Raw genomic sequence first — 15,559 nt, 5'->3', positions numbered from 1 at the left:
TTTGTTAGTATGTATATGAATGTTATGTGTATAAACTGTGTTGAGTTATAGTTACTCAGTAGTGTCTCAGTGAAACAACTGACGGGGGAAGCCTTGCGGTGACAACAAAAGCAGTGTTTTACTGATCAGTCAAGTTGCTCCAGTGTACTCCATACAAACTGGTTGGCTACTGAAGGGATAGAAAATGGGGAATACTTGTTTTAAAGCAAACAAGGAATTAGATGGGAAAAATACATGTTTTAACGGGACCCAGACAATATTAAATACTCAGACAGATGGGAGAAGAAGTGTAGTTTTGTAGGAAATCACAAAATTATTACATAGAATTAGTGAAATCAATTGAAGAATGCCTTTCTGAAGAGCTGTTTACCACAGATGAGCAGCTTTGCGACCAAGCACATTGTAGATCGCTTTACTGCCAAAATGATCTAATTTAATGGATTGGTTTAAACATGCATAACAGCATTTTAAGAACAAAGAGAGAAACAAAAAGGGACAACGCTTCATGGTGGAAGGTGATGTATAAATAACTGTGTATATGATGAAGGGGGTGGCAACACCCATTCCGAAATCCCGCCATTCCGACATCCCGCTATTCCGACATCCCACCATTCCGACATACCACCATTCCGACATACCACCATTCCGACATGCAAACGTCCCACCATTCCGACATCCCACCATTGCGACATCCCGCTATTCTGACGTTCAAATGTCCCACCATTCCGACAAGGCTTTCCGTATAAGGAAATGTGTGTTACTCAACAGGTGAGTCCCTTCTTTCTGTTCATGCAATTTATATGTTTAACATGTTTATAGACAAGCGTTATTAAAAACACAAAGTCTCGGCAACTTGAGGAGGAGAAGCAGTCCGCGGTGGTTTTCAATCACACACTCCAATGCCACTTGTTTCAACTTCCGAAAATTTAATCCAGGAAAAAAAGGCTTACAAACATGGACCAAAACGGCTCCATAACACGCACAAGAATCCAAAAGAAACAAAAGTTAACTAAAAGAAAGCAAATAAACAGTATGAAGTGGTCAAAATTGGTTTTACGCATGCCTATGTGCGTCTGGCACATGCGTCTTCGGGCTCTCCCACGTTGGTTTGTGGATGAAAGCTATATGTTCAGCTGTAATGTCATGTAAAAACAATCTCTACATGACATTTACTCCCAGGTGTGACCAGTTAGGTCCTTAAGATATCAACAGGCTGTATAAAGCTACAACCGTTGCGGCTGTGTGTTTGTGCCAAATGCGCAAAACCCATCCGCGCTTCCCAAAATTGGAGTGAGTACTCATAAATCACGTGAATAACATGAATAAACGTTTTTACTGCATTTTGTTGTGTTTTATACGTTCTATGCTGTCATTTCTATCTTCTCCTATTGGCAAGGCAAGGCAGAGTGCTCGCAACTGTGTCCTGTGCAGTAGCCGTGATATCTGTAATTGCAATTATTACTTTTGCATATGATGACAGCGTGCAAAAGACGCATGGGCTCTGTGGAGAGCTCCGCTCCAGCTGGCTGCTGTGACAGCTCACTGACACTGTATTTCTGCTTAATCAGTTTCAGTCTCGCCAGAGTTACATTAATATCTGTATTTTTATATTTTAAATTCAGGGGATTTTGATAATAGATTATTAAAGTTTGTTTGCGAGGCTGTGGCCTCTGCATGTGCAAAGCTTGTGCGCCAAACTTTAGGGCGTATTTGCGCCGGCATATCATTAGTGCAAAATGTTTTGGGTAAAAAATAGGCTATTAAAAGGAACTGTCGGAATGGCGGTATGTTAAAAAAAACAAAAAACATACCGCCATTCCGACCATAGGAGGAAAAAAGTGTCGGAATGGTGGGACGTTTGATAAAAAATTAAGTGTCGCCATTCCGACAATTGGAGACCCATGTCGGAATGGCGAGATGTCGGAATGGCAGCATGTAACCATGATGAAGGAGAGACCATTTGAGCAGCACAGCCATTTCGCAGCACAGGGACAGCAATCCAAGTTACAGGATCTCCCACGTGGTATCACCTGTCACATTGTGTCAAGGCATCAAAAGAAGAAAAAATCACCAAACTCAAGGACAAAAAGACAAAGACTCCGGTGAACGAAGACAGAGGACTGACAAACCAGAAATACAAAAGGATTCTCGATATCAAGATCCAGAAGAAGAGGCTAACAATGCCACGAACACTTAAGTGATATAGGTAAGGACTTCCAACGAGAGATCGTCCTCTACTGTCTTTAATAATTGCACATAATTTAGCTTTGTTAGCTCTGAGAGCCTGGAGGAAATGTTTATGCCTAAATATCTAATATTTCCTGACTGTAAAGTGATCGCAGGTATATTATGGACCCTACAGTTAATGGGCAGAACTGTGGTCTTAGACCAGTTGATAGAGTAGTCAGAAAGTGCTGAGAATTTATTTATGAGTGTGATCGTGTGACTGAGAGACGTCTGTGAGTTCTGAAGGAAAAGTAATACATCATCAGCATAAAGACTTATTTTATGCTCAATATTTTGGGATTAATAACTCACAAACGGGTAAGAAAAGGTAGTATTGCCAGACCATACATGATCAAAACAGGGAGCGGAGGTGGTTCAGCTGCAAGGTGTGAATGTCTGACTATAGTTTGTAAAAAGCGGGTAAGATAAGGTGCGAATGCCCGACAATGTATGATCAAAAGAGGGAGCGGAGGGTTTTGGCTACAAGAAGGTTTGAATGTCCGACCATAGTTTGTAAAAAGCGGGTAAGAAAAGGTTACCATACATCATCAAAAGTAGGAGTGGATGTGTTCGGCTACAAGAAAGTTTGAATGTCCGACCATAGTTTGTAAAAAGCGGGTAAGAAAAGGTTCGAATGCCCGAACATAGACCATCAAAAGAGGGAGCGGAGGTGTTCCGCTGTAAGAAGGTGTAAATGTCCGACCATAGTTGGTAAAAAGCGGGTAAGAAAAGGTTAAAATACCCGACTGTACACAATCAATAGCGGGAGCGGAGTTGTTTGGCTACAAGAAGGTGTGAAAGTCCGACCACGGTTTGTAAAAAGCGGGTAAGAAAAGGTTCGAATGCCCGAATATATACCATCAAAAGTGGAAGTGGATGTGTTCGGCTGCAAGGTGTGAACGTCCGACCAAAGTTTATAAAAAGCAGTTAAGAAAAGGTTCGAATATCCAACCAAACATAATCAAAAGCGGGAGCAGAGCTGTTCGACTGCAAGTAGGTGTGAATGTCAGATCATAATTTGCAAAAAGCTGATGAGAAAGGGTGAGAATGCCCGGCTATACACCATCAAATGTGGGAGCGGAAGTGTTCGGCTGTGAGTAGGTGTGAATGTCCAACCATAATTGCTGAAAAGTGTGTTAGAAGAGACTAGAATGCCGGACAAGACATCATCAAATGCGGGAGCGGAGTTGTTCGGCTTTGAGTAGGTGTGAATCTCCGAGCATAGTTTGTAAAAAGGTGGTAAGAATAGGTTCGAATGCCCGAACATACACTATCAAAACAGGGAGCTGAGGTGGCTCAGCTGCAAGGTGTGAATGTCTGACTATAGTTTGTAAATAAGGTGCGAATGCCCAACAATGTATAATCAAAAGAGGGAGCGGAGGTTTTCGGCTACAAGGTTTGAATGTCCGACCATAGTTTGTAAAAAGCGGGTAAGAAAAGGTTCAAATGCCTGACTATACACCATCAAAAGCGGGAGCAGAGGTGTTCCGCTGTAAGACGGTGTGAATGTCCGACCATATTGGTAAAAAGCAGGTAAGAAAAGGTTAAAATACCCGACTGTACACAATCAATAGCGGGAGAGGAGGTGTTCAGCTGCAAGAAGGTGTGAATGTCCACCCATAATTACTGAAAAATGGGTAAGAAAAGGTGCGAATGCCAAACGATACATTATCAAAAGCAGGTGTGAATGTCAGATCATAATTTGCAAAAAGCTGATGAGAAAGGGTGAGAATGCCCGACTATACACCATCAAATGCGGGAGCGGAGTTGTTCGGCTGTTAGTAAGTGTGAATCTCCGACCATAATTGCTGAAAAATGTTTTAGAAAAGGTAAGAATGCCGGTCCATACATCATCAAAAGCGGGAGAGGTGGTGTTTGACTGCAAGTAGGTGTGAATATCCAGCCATAATTACTAACAAACGGGTAAGAAAAGGTAGTATTGCCAGACCATACATGATCAAAACAGGGAGCGGAGGTGGTTCAGCTGCAAGAAGTAGTGAATGTCCGACTAAAGTTCAAATATATTAACAAAAGCGGGAGGAGAGGTCTTCGGATGAGAGTGGTTGAGAATTTCCAACCATAATCTATAAAATGCGGTGAAAAAAAAGGTGTGATAGAACACTAAAAGGTGGAGCGGAAGTGTTCGGCTGCAAGAAGGTGTGAATGTCCGACTATATTTGGTGAAAAGCAGGTGAAGCAAGGTCTGAATGCCCAACCTTACATCATCAAAAGCGAGATCAGAGGTGTTTGGCTGCATGAAGGCCATAGTTTGCCAAAAGCGGGTAAGCTGCGAATGACCAACTAAATATCAACAAAAGTGGGGGCGGAGGTCTTCGGATGCAACTGGGTGTGAACATCCCACCATACAAGTATGGTGGAGAGGAAGCTGTGAAAAGCCGACCATAGTTTGCAAAAAGCGGGTGAGACAAGGTGCGAATGTCCAACCATACATGATCACAACAGGGAGCGGAGGTGTTTGGCTGTGACAAGGTGTGAATGTCCACCCAAAATTAATGAAAAGCGGGCAAAAAGTAGGTTTGAATGCCCAAGCATACATCATCAAAAGCAGGAGTGGATGTGTTCGGCTACAAGAAGGTTTGAATGTCCGAGCATAGTTTGTAAAAAGCGGGTAAGAAAAGGTTCGAATGCCCAAACATACACCATCAAAAGAGGGAGCGGAGGTGTTCCGCTGTAAGAAGGTGTGAATGTCCCACCATAGTTGGTAAAAAACGGGTAAGAAAAGGTTAAAATACCCGACTGTACACAATCAATAGCGGGAGCGGATGTGTTTGGCTACAAGAATGTGTGACAGTCCGACCATGGTTTGTAAAAAACGGGTAAGAAAAGGTGCGAATGCCAAACAATGTATGATCAAAAGAGGGAGCGGAGGTTTTCGGCTACAAGAAGGTTTGAATGTCCGACCATAGTTTGTAAAAAGCGGGTAAGAAAAGGTTCAAATGCCTGACTATACACCATCAAAAGCGGGAGCGGAGGTGTTCGGCTACAAGAAGGTGTGAAAGTTCAACCATGGTTTGTAAAAAGCAGCTAAGAAAAGGTTCGAATGCCCGAATATATACCATCAAAAGCGGAAGCGGAGGTGTTCGGCTGCAAGAAGGTGTGAACGTCCGACCAAAGTTTGCAAAAAGCAGTTAAGAAAAGGTTCGAATGCCCGAATATATACCATCAAAAGCGGGAGCGGAGGTGTTCGGCTGCAAGAAGGTGTGAACGTCCGACCAAAGTTTGCAAAAAGCAGTTAAGAAAAGGTTCGAATGCCCGAATATATACCATCAAATGCGGGAGCAGAGCTGTTCGACTGCAAGTAGGTGTGAATGTCCAGCCATAATTACTCACAAACGGGTAAGAAAAGGTAGTATTACCAGACCATACATGATCAAAACAGGGAGCTGAGGTGGTTCAGCTGCAAGGTGTGAATGTCTGACTATAGTTTGTAAAAAGCGGGTAAGACAAGGTGCGAATGCCCGACAATGTATGATCAAAAGAGGGAGTGGAGGTCTTCGGCTGCAAGGTCTGAATGTCCAACCATAATTTCTAAAAACCGGGTAAGAAAAGGCTCGAAATTCCGACTATACACAATCAAAAGCGGGAGCGGGAGGTTTTCAGCTGCAAATCCTTCACTCAAACCAAGTGAAAACTGCTTTGTCCTTCATATGTCTAGATCGACTTCAACAAAGAACAACATTGTACTTTGCAGTAAAGAAAGAGCAAATCAAAAGTTCAGGCATTTGAACCTTTTCTTACCCGCTTTTTACAAACTATGGTCGGACATTCAAACCTTCTTGTAGCCGAAAACCTCTCCTCCCTCTTTTGATTATACATTGTCGGGCATTCGCACCTTATCGTACCCGCTTTTTACAAACTATAGTCAGACATTCACACCTTGGTGCTGAACCACCTCAGCTCCCTGTTTTGATCATGTATGGTCTGGCAATACTACCTTTTCTTACCCGTTTGTGAGTAATTATGGCTGGACATTCACACCTACTTGCAGTCGAACAGCTCTGCTCCCGCTTTTGATTTTGTTTGGTTGGATATTCGAACCTTTTCTTAACTGCTTTTTACAAACTTTGGTCGGACGTTCACACCTTCTTGCAGCCGAACACCTCCGCTTCCGCTTTTGATGGTATATATTCGGGCATTCGAACCTTTTCTTACCAGCTTTTTACAAACCATGGTTGGACTTTCACACCTTCTTGTAGCCGAACAACTCCGCTCCCCCTATTGATTGTGTACAGTCGGGTATTTTAACCTTTTCTTACCCACTTTTTACCAACTATGGTTGGACATTCACACCTTCTTACAGCGGAACACCTCCGCTCCCTCTTTTGATGGTGTATGTTTGGGCATTCGAACCTTTTCTTACCCGCTTTTTACAAACTATGCTCGGACATTCAAACCTTCTTGTAGCCGAACACATCCACTCCTTCTTTTGATGATGTATGCTTGGGCATTCAAACCTACTTTTTGCCCTTTTTTCATTAATTTTGGGTGGATATTCACACCTTGTCACAGCCAAACACCTCCGCTCCCTGTTTTGATCATGTATGGTTGGACATTCGCACCTTGTCTCACCCGCTTTTTGCAAACTATGGTCGGCTGTTCCCGGCTTCCTCTCCACCATACTTGTATGGTGGGATATTAACACCCACTTGCATCCGAAGACCTTTTGTTGATATTTAGTCGGTCATTCGCAGCTTACCCGCTTTTTACAAACTATAGTCAGACATTCACACCTTGGTGCTGAACCACCTCAGCTCCCTGTTTTGATCATGTATGGTCTGGCAATACTACCTTTTCTTACCCGTTTGTGAGTAATTATGGCTGGACATTCACACCTACTTGCAGTCGAACAGCTCTGCTCCCGCTTTTGATTATGTTTGGTTGGATATTCGAACCTTTTCTTAACTGCTTTTTACAAACTTTGGTTGGACGTTCACACCTTCTTGCAGCCGAACACCTCCGCTTCCACTTTTGATGGTATATATTCGGGCATTCGAACCTTTTCTTAGCAGCTTTTTACAAACCATGGTTGGACTTTCACACCTTCTTGTAGCCGAACAACTCCGCTCCCGCTATTGATTATGTACAGTCGGGTATTTTAACCTTTTCTTACCCGCTTTTTACCAACTATGGTCGGACATTCACACCGTCTTACAGCGGAACATCTCCGCTCCCGCTTTTGATGGTGTATAGTCAGGCATTTGAACCTTTTCTTACCCGCTTTTTACAAACTATGGTCGGACATTCAAACCTTCTTGTAGCCGAAAACCTCTGCTCCCTCTTTTGATAATACATTGTCGGGCATTCGCACCTTATCGTACCCGCTTTTTACAAACTATAGTCAAACATTCACACCTTGGTGCTGATCCACCTCAGCTCCCTGTTTTGATCATGTATGGTCTGGCAATACTACCTTTTCTTACCCGTTTGTGAGTAATTATGGCTGGACATTCACACCTACTTGCAGTCGAACAGCTCTGCTCCCGCTTTTGATTATGTTTGGTTGGATATTCGAACCTTTTCTTAACTGCTTTTTACAAACTTTGGTCGGACGTTCACACCTTCTTGCAGCCGAACACCTCCGCTTCCGCTTTTGATGGTATATATTCGGGCATTTGAACCTTTTCTTACCAGCTTTTTACAAACCATGGTTGGACTTTCACACCTTCTTGTAGCCGAACAACTCCGCTCCCCCTATTGATTGTGTACAGTTGGGTATTTTAACCTTTTCTTACCCACTTTTTACCAACTATGGTCGGACATTCACACCTTCTTACAGCGGAACACCTCCGCTCCCTCTTTTGATGGTGTATGTTTGGGCATTCGAACCTTTTCTTACCCGCTTTTTACAAACTATGCTCGGACATTCAAACCTTCTTGTAGCCAAAAACCTCCGCTCCCTCTTTTGATCATATATTGTCGGGCATTCGCACCTTTTCTTACCCGTATTTTACAAACCATGGTCGGACTTTCAAACCTTCTTGTAGCCCAACACATCCACTCCTGCTTTTGATGATGTATGTTTGGGCATTCGCACCTTTTCTTACCCATTTTTCAGGAATTATGGGTGGACATTCACACCTTCTTACAGCTGAACACCTCCTCTCCCACTTATGATGGTGTATAGTCGGGCTTTCAAGCCTTTTCTTACCCGGTTTTTACAAATTATAGTTGGACATTCAGACCTTCTTACAGCCGAAAACCTCCACTCCCTCTTTTGATCATACATTGTCGGGCATTATCACGTTTTCTTACCCGCTTTTTACAAACCATAGTCGGACTTTCACATCTTTTAGTAGCCGAACAACTCCGCTCCCGCTATTGATTGTGTACAGTCGGGTATTTTAACCTTTTCTTACCCGCTTTTTACCAACTATGGTCGGATATTCACACCTTCTTACAGCGGAACACCTCCGCTCCCTCTTTTGATGGTGTATGTTCGGGCAGTCAAACCTTTTCTTACCTGCTTTTTACAAACTATGGTCAGACATTCAACCCTTCTTGGAGCCGAACACATCCACTCCTGCTTTTGATTATGTATAGTTGGGCATTCGCACCTTTTCTTACCCATTTTTCAGTAATTATGGGTGTACATTCACACCTTCTTGCAGCCAAACACCTCTGCTCCCTCTTTTGATCATACATTTTCGGGCATTCGCACCTTTTCTTATCCGCTTTTTACAAACCATGGTCGGACTTTCACACCTTTTAGTAGCCGAACAACTCCGTACCCGCTACTGATTGTGTACAGTCGGGTATTTTAACCTTTTCTTACCCGTTTTTTACCAACTATGGTCGGACATTCACACCTTCTTACAGCGGAACACCTCCGCTCCCTCCTTTGATGGTGTATGTTCGGGCATTCGAACCTTTTCTTACCCGCTTTTTACAAACTATGGTCAGACGTTCAAACCTTCTTGTAGCCGAACATATCCACTCCTGCTTTTGATGATGTATGGTTGGGCATTCGAACCTACTTGTTGCCCGCTTTTCATTAATTATGGGTGGACATTCACACCTTGTCTCAGCCAAACACCTCCGCTCCCTGTTTTGATCATGTATGGTTTGACATTCGCACCTTTGCTTACCCTCTTTTTATACTGATTGCTCAAGATTAAGTTGTTTTTTCTCAAACTACAAAATTTTTTTAGTTGTTGAAACTTGATTTGAAGTGGATAAATAAGGAAGACAAACAGTTTTAAGTCTGGCTGATAGCTGATAGCAATTAATTTTATAGCAAAATCTGTATTTCGTCATTTGTCGAGAGATGCTTATTGCTGAAGAAGTTCTTTCTCATTCTACAAAGTACAACGTTGTTTATCATTGAAACTTGATTAGACATGAATAAATATGAAGGACAAAGCAGTCTTAACATGGTTTGAGTTAAGGAATTCGTTTTATAGGAGAATCCGAATTCGTGCATAACTCGTAAAATAGAGCTTATTTTCGGATTCCTGAAGAATGAGTCTGGTTCTTTCTCATAATACAAAGTTTGTTGTTTATTGTTGAAACTTCATCAGACCGTTAGATATAGTCGGACTCACCTCGACGCACGGCTTGGGATCTGGAACCAGTACTCTTGAGAGGGGTTGGACTCTCTTCCACTCTGGAGTTGCCCGTGGTGAGAGGCGCAGAGCAGGTGTGGGCATACTTATTGCCCCCCGGCTGTGTGCCAGTACATTGGGGTTTACCCCAGTGAACGAGAGGGTAGCCTCCCTCCGCCTTTGGGTGGGGGGACGAGTCCTGACTGTTGTTTGTGCCTATGCGCCAAACAGCAGTTCAGAGTACCTACCCTTTTTGGAGTCTCTGGGGGAGGCACTGGAGAATGCTCCTACCGGAGACTCCCTCATTCTGCTGGGGGACTTCAATGCTCACGTGGGCAATGAGAGTGAGACCTGGAGGGGTGTGATTGGGAGGAACGGCCCCCCCGATCTGAATCAGAGTGGTGTTATGTTGTTGGACTTCTGTGCCAGTCATAGACTGTCCATAACGAACACCATGTTCAGGCATAAGGGTGTCCATATGTGCACTTGGCACCAGGACACCCTTGGCCGCAGTTCGATGATCGACTTTGTGGTTGTATCATCGGACTTGCGGCCGTATGTCCTGGACACTCGGGTGAAGAGAGAGGCGGAGCTGTCAACTGATCACCACCTGGTGGTGAGTTGGCTCCGCTGGTGGGGGAGGATGCCGATCAGATCTGGCAGGCCCATACGTATTGTGAGGGTCTGCTGTGAGCGTTTGTCAGAATCCCCCGTCAGAAGGAGCTTTAACTCCCACCTCTGGCAGAGCTTCAACCATATTTGAGGTGGGGGACATTGAGTCCGAATGGGCCATGTTCCGTGACTCCATTGCCGAGGCAGCTGGTCGGAGTTGTGGCCGTAAGGTGGTCGGTGCCTGTCGTGGCGGCAACCCTCGAACCTGCTGGTGGACACCAGTGGTGAGGGAAGCCGTCAAGCTGAAGAAGGAGTCCTATCGGGCCTTTTTGGCCAGTGGGACCCTGGAAGAAGCTGATAGGTACCGACGGGCCAGACGGGCCACGGCTTCGGCGGTTGTGAGGCAAAAACTCGGGCCTGGGAGGAGTTCGGCAAGACCATGGAGAACGATTTCCGGACGGCCTCGAAAAGATTCTGGTCCACCATCCGGCGTCTCAGGGGGGGGGAAGCGGCTCACAGTCAACACTGTTTACAGTGGGGACGGGCTTTGCTGACCTCAACTAGGGATGTTGTGAGTCGTGGGGGGAGTACTTCGAGGAACTCCTCAATCCTACCAACACGTGCTCGGAAGAGGCAGAGTCGGAGAGCTCGGAGACGGGGCCTCCCATTTCTGGGGCTGAGGTTGCCGAGGTGGTTAAAAAGCTCCTCGGTGGCAAGGCCCCGGGGGTGGATGAGGTCCGTCCTGAGTTTCTCAAGGCTCTGGATGTTGTAGGGCTGTCTTGGCTGACACGCCTCTGCAGTATCGCGTGGACATCGGGGACAGTGCCTCTGGACTGGCAGATTGGGGTGGTGGTCCCCCTCTTTAAAAAGGGGGACCGGAGGGTGTGTTCCAACTATAGGGGTATCACACTCCTCAGTCTCCCTGGTAAGGTCTATTCGGGGGTATCGGAGAGGAGGATCCGTCGGATAATCGAGCCTCGGATTCAGGAGATGCAGTGTGGCTTTCGTCCTGGCCGTGGAACAGTGGACCAGCTCTATACCCTCGGCAGGATCCTGGAGGGTGCATGGGAGTTCGCCCAACCAGTCTACATGTGTTTTGTGGACTTGGAGAAAGCGTTCGACCGTGTCCCTCGTGGAGTCCTGTGGGGGGTGCTCCGGGAATATGGAGTGCCGGACCCCTTGATAGGGGCCGTTCGGTCTCTGTATGACAGAGCAGTAAGTCGGATACGTTTCCGGTGAGAGTTGGACTCCGTCAGGGCTGCCCTTTGTCACCGATTCTGTTCCTAACTTTTATGGACAGAATTTCTAGGCGGAGCCAGGGCGTTGAGGGTGTCCCATTTGGCGACCTCAGAATCGGGTCTCTGCTTTTTGCAGATGATGTGGTTCTATTAGCGTCGTCAGGCCGTGACCTTCAGCTCTCACTGGAGTGATTCGCAGCCGAGTGTGAAGCGGCTGGGATGAGAATCAGCACCTCCAAATCCGAGACTATGGTTCTCAGCCGGAAAAGGGTGGAATGCTCTCTCCGGGTCGGGAATGAGATCCTTCCCCAAGAGGAGGAGTTCAAGTATCTCGGGGTCTTGTTCACGAGTGACGGACGAATGGAGCGGGAGATTGACGGGCGGATCGGTGCGGCGCCTGCAGTGTTGCAGGCTCTGCGTACTTACTGGTCAATCTACGTTCCCATCCTCACCTATGGTCACGAGTTGTGGGTAGTGACCGAAAGAACAAGATCGCGAATACAAGCAGCCGAAATGGGTTTCCTCCGCAGGGTGTCTGGGCTCTCCCTTAGAGATAGGGTGAGAAGCTCAGTCATCCGGGAGGGGCTCGGAGTAGAACCGCTGCTCCTCCGCATTGAGAGGAGTCAGATGAGGTGGCTCGGGCATCTGGTTAGGATGCCCCCTGGGCGCCTCCCTGGGGAGGTGTTCCGGGCACGTCCCACTGGGAGGAGACCCCGGGGGAGACCCAGGACACGTTGGAGAGACTATGTCTCTCGGCTGGCCTGGGAACGCCTCGGGGTCCCCCCGGAAGAGCTGGAGGAAGTGGCCGGGGACAGAGACGTCTGGGTTTCTCTGCTCAAGCTGCTGCCCTCGCGACCCGACCCCCGGATAAGCGACAGATGATGGATGGATGGATGGATATATCCTCCACCAACCAGACTTACAACCCCCGACTAGGGTAGCAGAATTTCTAAGCATCTGTACCCCAAAACTACTATCAAAAATATATAAATTATTGTCTAAGATAGATGACACAATGTCTCTTCCATCCTCAAAATGGGAGGCAGATTTATCCATCAGTTCTGGTCATAGCTTCTAACCACAAATATGTTTGAACACCTTCATAAAGACTCGAAATCCTAATTTACAGCTCATACAATACAAAATCCTTCATAGAACACACTATACAGGACAAAGGATGTTCAGGATGGGTCTAACACACTCAAACATCTGCTCACATTGCACAGATAACACACCTGATGATTATGCACACGCTTTGTGGTTTTTCTGCGCCTGTCCAGAAGTTCTGGCTTGAAGTCTGTGAGGACCTATCAACATGGCTAAAGTGTAGCATCCCTGCATGCCCCACACTGTGCATACTGGGTGACTTAGACAACATCAACATGGAAATTAACTCAGCACACATGGTTGTCACAGTGTTATGTATCGCAAAGAAAACTATTCTCATGAACTGGAAAGCGAAGAACAATCTGTGTATTAACCAGTTTAGAAATTTTCTTTTAGATTATATTAGCATGGAAACAATGTCTGCCTCCTCAAAACATCAATTGGCTGAATTTCATTCTCTCTGGTCCCCTCTGATTAGTTTTATCACATAGTGGTGGTGGTGGGTTGCTGGGTGATGGTGGGTCTCAGGCCCGGGCTGCTGCGACTGGTGTGACCGGGTGGTTTGTTTGTTTGTTTTTTTATGTTGTTTGTTTGTTTTTTGTAGAGGTCCTCCTGGGTGGGGTTGGGTTGAGTGGGGTGGGGCGGGATGGGTACCTTCTGGGGGTACAGTAGCTCCCGGAATATGGTCGCTGCAGGCCCCGAGCCTGGTGGACATCAGGCCCTCCTGCCCATTGTTGGCTCCCAGGTAGCGGGGATGCCTATTGCAGCCAGTCCCTGGCTGCCCTCTCTGGGGGAGAGTAGCTCCCCCGTTATATATCCCCATACCCCTCTCCCTTCTGGCTCCTGTACACAGCACACACTCACACATGAAGGGTTTTGGGGGCGTGTGTGTTCGGTGGGGTGCAGTGGATGGGGCCACGTAGGTGGTCCCCTTTGGTTGCACTCTGCAGTTCCCTGCCCCTGTTTTAATTACACCTTAGACATTAGTACTTATCAAACACACTCACACACACACATTAGGTCTTGGGGGGTGGTTACACTGAGTGGCATCTGGTGGGCGGGGCTCTTTGGGTATGTAGGCTGCCCAGAGTGCCGCGCTCCCAGTTCTACAAGTTTGGCTGCCCCTCAATTTTAATTGCTCACTATTAGAAAATATTGAAGAGCCAGAAGGGTGAGGGGAGGGGTCTTCTTCGCACACCCCTGCTTCCTGGTGTCTGCTCGGGGCAGGAGGGGCCAGGAGGATTAATTAATTGTTCTGCTGGTTCGGGGTCTGTGGTGGCTGGGGGGTTGCTGGCCTCCTGGTGTGCCCGCTGCACTACACCCCAGCAGAGTCGAGGGAGGTAGGATGTGTGGATGTGTGGATGTATGGGACGTGAAAGTGTGTGTGGTAATGATTGGGCCTGGATCTGGGACTTGCTGTCGCCTGGCCTGCCTGTGTTTCTCCCGATGGGGCATCAGCGTTGCCTCTCCCCACTGCTCGCGACTTCACCCACCTGTGGGCACGTCTTGACTCCCAGGGCACTTGGCCAGGGGCGCTGGGTCAGGCGCTGACCCACTTTGTGGCTGTCTGGGGCGCTTGGCCCTCCTGGGTATTGGGTGGGGCCTCTGCCGGGGGGTTTGGGGGCGCTCGGGCTCCTGGGGCCCAGGTCCAGTGCACGGCCCATGTCTGGGCGGCTGGGGCCTGGCGGGGTCGGTGGGCTGTTACCCCTGGTTCCCGGAGTGCCTCTGCCCTATGCTTATGGGGGCTCTTTCCGGGGGCTTCCTCTGCAGTCTTCTGGGTGGATGCGTGGTTGCCCCTGCGGTGGGCTGCCTGGGTTCTGTGCTCTGTGGGGGCTGCTGGTGGCCTGGGTCTTGTGGCCCTCTCTGCCTGCTTCTGATTGCTTGGGGGGGGGGGGGCTGTGGATTGTGGCCCTGTACGCTTATACACTCATAACTAAGCACGGTTATCATGTAGGTCCTGTGCCATGGGTGTTGCATGTTCTCACACACACACACACACATTCATTAGTCCAGTAGCATGGTCACTAAGCAGTTGATGTATTATCATGTCGTCTCAGGTCATCTATATCCACAGCTGTGTTGTATGCGATTGCCGCTTCTTGTGCTTGTTTTTGTTTGTTTGTGTGTTTGTTTTTTCTCTGCTTGTCTGCTTTCAGGTGCTCCTGGTGGCGCTAAGGCTGGATTCCCCTCATAGGCCATGGATTGTTGTCTGTTTTGTTTTTTACAGGTGTAGCAGCTGGTTGTCTGGTTTTTGTTTCTATTTTTGTTCTGTTTCCTCTTCTTTCCTCTTCTTCTTTCCTTGTCCCCCGGTCCGGTTCAGTTCAGTTCATGTCATATATTGTAAACAGAAATAAATAAATGGGCATCAAGGGGAGCTTTACATTTATAAAACTTCCCTTGGCAAAACAAATCTGTTTGGCATCAAAGGTATTCAGACTACAATTCTTCTGACATAATGCTGAACAGGACAAGGGGAAAAAAAAGTAAAGAAGACAGTTCTGCCGAAAGCCAGGGATAGACCTGTTCTAAGTTCTATACTTTTTAAAAGGGGCGTGTTTATCAACTATGGAATTAGAAGATTTACAAAAATGGTCAAGTGCTAGATCTTCATCTGGGATTTTAACAGTGTCATATAACTATTCAACAGATCAGTTAAAAAAAAGCCTGCTCATGGAGATGTTTCAGGATCTGGATACCAAGCGTGGACCTAATGTTTTCATTTTTGCAATTCTGATACAGGCTATTGAGCAGTGATAACTAACACCAAGTTCAGATACTGCGGATTTTCTACCTTTGATTTGTTAAGATTGAGCC

Source organism: Leuresthes tenuis, unplaced genomic scaffold (assembly GCF_036924035.1).
Source record: "Leuresthes tenuis unplaced genomic scaffold, fLeuTen1.0.hap1 SCAF_8, whole genome shotgun sequence".
In the NCBI taxonomy this organism is placed as follows: domain Eukaryota; kingdom Metazoa; phylum Chordata; class Actinopteri; order Atheriniformes; family Atherinopsidae; genus Leuresthes; species Leuresthes tenuis.
Note: the sequence above shows the minus strand (reverse complement) of the source record.